Below are 7047 nucleotides of genomic sequence, written 5' to 3'. Positions count from 1 at the left end.
GGAGAAATTGTGTTGTAGGGAGGGCGAGAATACGGGAATTCTGGTTTTATTTTTTTCAGACACATTTATTCAGCATTATGATCAGACTATTACACTAAGCAATCAATAGCATGGGTACAAAAAAATAATCAACATTAAAACCCTTCGTTGGAAGGGTTCACACTTTCCACAGGTTAGACAATGTCACAAATCCGGTCCTCAAGCTTTTGCCCATACACTTGAGTATAGTCTAAAATGTGTCTCCTTTGTGGTCACAGGCCTGCCACCACTGTGCTTGGCTGAGGTCACTAGTCTGTCAGAACCTGCAGTTTCCCTCTTGCTTCTCTGGTTCTCCTGTCCTGCTCAGCCTTGCTTCCTGGTGATAATGAAAACCTTCTGTCACTATCATAACAACTGCTATGGCCGGAGCCGCCATAGTCCCCTTGGTTTCATGGTTTGGCAAAGTACTGGCCTCCACCACCACAGAGCCCAGAGCCTCTGCCTCCCAACGTTCCTCCTTTCATGGATCCAAAATTTGAAGTTTGACTGTTATAACTGCCCAAATCATTATAGCTCCCATCACCTCCAAAGACGCTCCCATGGCTACGAAGTCCATTTTAGCCATCCCCACCGACTCCATCTTCCACTGCCACCAAAGCCACTTTGTCCACTGACATTTTCTTCATGACCAAAGTTGTCATCCCCACCCAAACCACCGTCACAACCTCCACTAACGTTTCCAGAACCTCTTAGACCCCTTCAGTTGGGTAAAGCACTGGCCACCTCTTGCTTGAAGTAGGGTTTTCCTTACTTCACAATTGTGGCCATTCCCAGTATGGTGTTTTTGAGTGACAATCCTGCCTATGGAGTCATGACCATCAAATGTCATAAAAGCAAAGCCTCTCTTCTTGCCACTGCCTAAGTCATTCATGCTGTCGATCGCTTTAGCTTTCCCATACTGTTCAAGATAATTTTGTAGATGACAAAATCAAAATCAAAGAAATCGCTTTAGCTTTCCCATACTGTTCAAGATAATTTTGTAGATGACAAAATCAAAGAATCAAAATCAAATCAAAGAATTTGATTTTGTGTCTTCTTTAATGCAACCAACAAAAATATTTTGCACAGTGGCCTTTAAGACTCTTCTCTTGAGACAGCCCTCTTTGGTTCCACAACTCTTGCATCCACCTTGTGTGGCCTTGCATTCATGGCTGCATCCACTTCCTCCACAGTGGCAAAGGTGACAGACCCAAAGCCTCTGGAGTGCTTGTGGTTTACCACATAGTCCACAAATTCTCTCCATTGCTCAAAAAGACTCCTCGGTCTGTCATTGGTTGTTATAAACCTCAACACTTCAGTGAAGAACTTCCGAAGCTGTGCAGGCTCCTTGGGGGACTCTAACTTAGACATGCCAGTGGAGGGAAAGGAGACTTAATTATGCTTCCTCCGCAGCATCCATGGGCAGAAAGAGAAATTCTGTATTTTTTAATCAATTTTTCTGCAAACCTATGACTGCTCTAAAGAATAAGCCATTAATTACCAAACAAAAATAATCATTATGGTTGTTATTATAATGTATAATTATTAGACAAAAAAATACAAAAACATACAAACACATGCAAATTCTTTAAAATCCCACATGTCTATAACGCCTGCATATTCTCCTCCTTACCAGCCAAACTTTTTTTGTCTCTAAGTCCACATTTTCTGCTAACTATTCAACTGCCTTGGTCTGACTTCTAATCCCGTGTGTTATTCATGGAAACAACTGTCTCTAATGTAATCGATGACTGTATTTCTCTAAATCCAGTGGATAGTTTAATTCTCATTTTACTTGACCTATTGACAGAATTTGGCAATACTGTAGTATTTTTCCTTATTTTCCTTTCTTTAAATACTTTGTGTGTGTGTGTGTGTGTGTGTGTGTGTGTGTGTGTGTGTATGAGAGAGAGAGAGAGAGAAAGAGAGAGAGAGAGACAGAGGTGGAGGGTATCACACTGCCATGTTTTTCTGTGAATGTCTTTGGCCACTCCTCAGTAAATTTCTTTTCAAGCTCATTATCTTCCTCTTCAAATTACTGTATTTTTTTACATTGTTCAGTCTGACACTCTTCTTTGTGTCTATCCTAAAATTTCTCCCTTGCAAATGAAATGCTCCACTTGTTATTTCTGGCTTCTATGTACTCTAGTTTTCTCATCTGAGTTTCCGATCAATGACATGATTGACAAATCTACTTGTGTGTTTCCAAGTTACTTTAAATCAGCAAGTACACACTAAATTTACCTTCTCCTTCAAAAGCCAACCCTCTCTTAGAAAACATCATCTTTTTTAATCCCTTGAAAAAAAAATGAAACAACAAAAGGTCATTCTGATAACATCTTTCCATCTTGATCCATATCCAAGGGCTTTAGTTTCAAGTAATAGAAAACTCTAGCTCGTTTAAACTAAGGAGTCAATATATTGACAGCTTTAAATTGATAGTTTGGCGGTTTAGTTCTTTTACAGCACTAGCTATGTTTTTTTTATTATTATTATTCTTTTCTCTACCCTTATCTGTATCTAAGTCTCAATCTAAGGTTGCAAAAACAAGAACAGCCATGCACAGCAGTATATGTTTCATCATTCAGAGCCAGGGCTGGAGGAAGGTAAGTCTTCTGACAACTCTAACCTAAAAGTTTTATTTTCTTCTGGTTTGAAGATGTTGGGTCACTTGAATAACCTTAAGCCATAAACATTACACATAAGATAGTAACGGGGGCACCTGGGTGGCTCAGCAGTTGGGCGTCTGCCTTTGGCTCAGGTGGAGATCCTGGGGTCCTGGGATCGAGTCCTGCATTGGGCTCCCCACATGGAGCCTGCTTCTCCCTCTGCATGTGTCTCCGCCTTTTCTCTGTGTCTCTCATAAATAAATAAGATATTAAAGAAAAGAAGATAGTAATGGTTCCCTTCATCAAGGCCTATCCTTGCAGTTGTGACTGGGTTAATCATATTCAAGCAAATGGATAAGGTTTTAAGGGATTATTAGCAAGGCAATAGCAAACTTCAGAATCTATCATTCGTCCACTTACTATTCATGTATGCCTTCTCTCTCATACAGAAAGCTTCAAAAATAGACATGTTTAAATTTATCGCATTCAAACCATTTTCAAAGAGAGACAAATTCATGTTTCTTCCAGTTGCTATGTTAAGCTCTGGTTCTAGAGTCTCTGTTATATCAGCTCTCATTTCAATTGTATATTGTCAGCGCTCTTCATATCCCAGTCATGGGTAAGCTATCTACTGCTTACACACATGATCTATACTGAAAAAGAAAGAACAGAATATGTGCAACGAGCCACCTCAGTTAACGTGCTGCTGTTTGAATTAGTCACTACAGCAGGAGGCTAAGACGTTTCATGTGGCTGAATTGGCAGTAGGGGGAATGAAAGATTAGTTAAATAGTGAAGAATAGGAAGATAAAGATCAAACCATAAAAGTTCTAAATGATAAAACTAAAATTAAGGATCCAATAGCCAAAAATATTAAGTAGGGTCACCATTATGTCACTTTTGGTAATTATGACTACCCTGTGCTGGCGTAAAGAAGATGGAAGCATGAAGTCATTTAGTCAAGTGAAACTTAATTTTAAGCAGTGAGATTTATTCAAGAAACTATGAAAAGGGTTAATAACCATATGGGTGTAGGATAATAAGAAAAGTGCCAGAATTAAGCATGTACTGTATGTTTTGGATGTTAGTGAGTTTGTATTTTTTTTGTTCTTTTTTGCATGAGAATCTTATTTGTATCTGCAGTCAATAATTTATTCTGATTTTTATTTATTTTATTTTTTTAAAGATTTTATTTATTCATTCATAGAAACACAGAGAGAGAGAGAGAGAGGCAGAAGGAGAAGCAGGCTCCATGCAGGGATCCTGATGTGGGACTCAATCCCGGGTCTCCAGGATCACGCCTTGGCCAAAGGCAGGCGCTGAACCGCTGAGCCACCAGGACTGCCCTTATTCTGATTTTATTTTATTTATTTTATTTTATTTTATTTTATTTTATTTTATTTTATTTATTTTATTTTATTTTATTTTATTTTATTTTATTTTATTTTATTTATTTATTTTATTTTATTTTATTATTATTTTGTTTTATTTATTTTATTTTTCTTATTCTGATTTTAAACCCTTATTCTGTTGTCCTTGCAAATGAGATGGGAAAAGTATTTTTTTTCCTGTTATTTAGATGAATTTGTGTAAACCAAGGGTTTTCCTCTTAAATGTTTGAGGAAATTTACAAATGAAGCCCATCCAAAGATTTGACTTTTCTCTGTGAGAAGGTATAAAATTATGAATTCCAGTTTATTAATAGGTAGAGAATTATTCAGATTGCCTATTTCTTCTTGTGTCAATTACATTGAAATGTTTAAAAAACAATTTTATTTATTTATTTTAGAGATAGAGAGAGCATGAGCAGGGTGGGGGAGAGCAGAGGCCCAGGGACAAACACTCCTGAGTACGGAGTGACACGGGGGACTCAATCCCATAACCCTGAGGTCATGACCTGAGTCAAAATCAAGTCAGATGCTTAACTGACTGAGCCACCCAGGTGCCCTTAATTATACTGGGCTCTTAATAAAATTGCTTTTACATGCAAATTTATGATTTTCTTATTTTTAAAAACTATATAGATAGATATAGATATCTTACAGTAATGTTTCTTTTTATTCCTGACTGAGAAAATGATCCATTTTCAATTTTATTAATACAATAAATTTTATTTTTATTTACATTTTTTGTTTCTAAAAATCATTTTCTGATCTCATATTTGTCATAATTTCTTTCTATTCCTCTAGAAATTATTTTGTTTTGTTTTTTTTCCCTAGCTTCCCCCCCCCGCCCAGCTTTGTACACTACTATATTAGTTTCCCGTGGCTATAACAAATTTAGTGGTTTAAACATCAGAAAATTATTCTCCCATAGTTCTGGATCCCAGAAATCCAAAATGAACTTATTGACAAGTCTATGCTACCTGGATAGTCTCTGAGGGAGACTCTTGCATTTGCCTTTTCTGGTGGCTTCTGGTGGTTCCAGGCAGTCCTCAGCTGAAGCTGCGTCCTCCAAATCTCTTCCTCTATAGCCACATTGCTTCTTCCTCTTTGGTCCCATCTCCCTTGTGGATCTCATGCAAGGGAGCTTGGGCTATGGGTGCAAGGGAATATACAAGATGTTCTCAAGATCCTTGCCTTCATCACATCCATAAAGACCCTTATTCTAAATAAGCTAACAGTGTCAGTTTCTGGAAATTCGGATGCTGGCATATGTTTGGAGGGCTAATACTCAACTCACTGCACTTTGGCATTTAAAGGCTTAAATCATAGAGTTTCTGTCATGCACTTAAGGCTGTAAATTTCCTTTTGAAGACAGGTTTTTGCAGGTTCCTATGAGTTATGCTCCATTTTACTTGCATTATTTGATTCAAAATATTTAATGATGTCTCCATTGAAACATGGCATGTAACATATTTAGAATTATCAGGCTTAAAAATTTTGTATCATGTTTTTGGTATTGATTTTTAGGTTGCTTTCACTATGGTTAGTAAATATTTGCAGTATGGTTTTGATCTTTGACATAAATGTAGATTTGCCCATGATTTAGTCAATTAAAAGTTTCCATATTTTCTTAAAAATAATTTGGTTGTTGGGGGGATATGGTTCTATGTATGTGACTTTTTGTCAAGTATTTTAATCTTGATATTCAAATATTATATATCTTGAGTTTTTGCCTGACTTTTTATGGTATGTAGTAAGTTGCATTGATATCTCCAATTACGACTCAATATCTTTCAATTTCAAGTTTAGTCAGTTGCTGCCTTATTATATTTTGAAGTTATTAGCTACATTAAAATTTAAGATTTTTATAGCTTTTCAAATTGAATTTTTATTCATAGCTAAATGTTCCTTTTTATATCATATAATATTTCTTGCTGCAAGTCTATTTTGACTCATACAGTGTTGTCAACTTAAATATTCACATATGCTTCAATGGCAAATGATATGCAGGATATCAGGCTAATTTTTTAGTTGTTTTCTTTAACCCTTTCAAAATTAAGTCTTTTGGTCAATTGAGAAGTTCAGTTTTTATCTCCTTATTACAATAAAAGGGCCCCAAATCTCAGGCTGTCTTTCCTCCTCAGTTTCCATCCTCTGCACTGGTCATCCACACACGCCCTGAATGAAATAGACATGGGAAGTGTATGACTCATGGCATAGTGGCATCCTTTTATCTGAGGTATTGGTCACTTGAGTTTAATTTGTCTTGTTTGAACTCTAAAGCCTTTGTGAATTTTATCCAATGCAAAACTCTGACATAGCTAGAAGCCATGATGCTTTATGTAGGGGGTTGGGAGTAAGTCGGCAATACAGGAACAGGCATCAGTTAGTTGATCCCCATTCATCTCAAATCACGCCTTGAGGCAATCTGCCCTTTAACATGGACACAGCTTGTCACCATCACAGTTCTAATAGTTCTTCCACATTATTGATGCAACTCAAGGCCATTCCTCTGTGTTAGTTGCCGTAAGAGGAGACATACACACACACACACACACACAAATCTGTGGCTTATAGAAAAGTAGAAGTTTATTTCTCAAGGAATGGTTCAAATGACAATGTTCTAGGGCTAGAATAGCAGCTCTTTCAAAATAAATATGCTGTTATTTCAATCTGTATGTTCACAGTGGCTGCTGTCGTTTTCAACTTCAAGAGGATTGGCCAAGAGATATCGAAGTAGAGAGATAGATGTTTATTCCTATTTAGAAATGACCAGTAAGTGGGATACTGGTCCATGAATTTGGACATACAGCCACAACATGCTCCATTAGTCAAGATACAACCTGAGGGTTGTACTATTAAAGAAGGGAGTGGATATAACTATATAGCGAGCCATCCCCGCCATCTTTCTTTGTTTTCCCAGGGATGGAAAAGGCACAGATAGGATGTTTCTGTGGCATGGATGTTTATTTTTTATTTTTAATATTTATTTGTTTGTTTGTTGTTTTAGTTTCAGAGGTAGAACTTAGTGATGA

General features: G+C 36.9%; 1 pseudogene; it reads right to left on the bottom strand.

The window, feature by feature from the left end:
- Positions 1-582: 582 nt before the first annotated feature.
- On the bottom strand, positions 583-1389 carry LOC121486558 (annotated as a pseudogene).
- Positions 1390-7047: the final 5658 nt, after the last annotated feature.

The sequence above is a fragment of the Vulpes lagopus genome, chromosome 3 (genome assembly GCF_018345385.1).
Source record: "Vulpes lagopus strain Blue_001 chromosome 3, ASM1834538v1, whole genome shotgun sequence".
NCBI lineage: Eukaryota > Metazoa > Chordata > Mammalia > Carnivora > Canidae > Vulpes > Vulpes lagopus.
The sequence above is the reverse complement of the archived record's forward strand: the minus strand, read 5'-3'. Positions and strand labels throughout refer to the sequence as shown.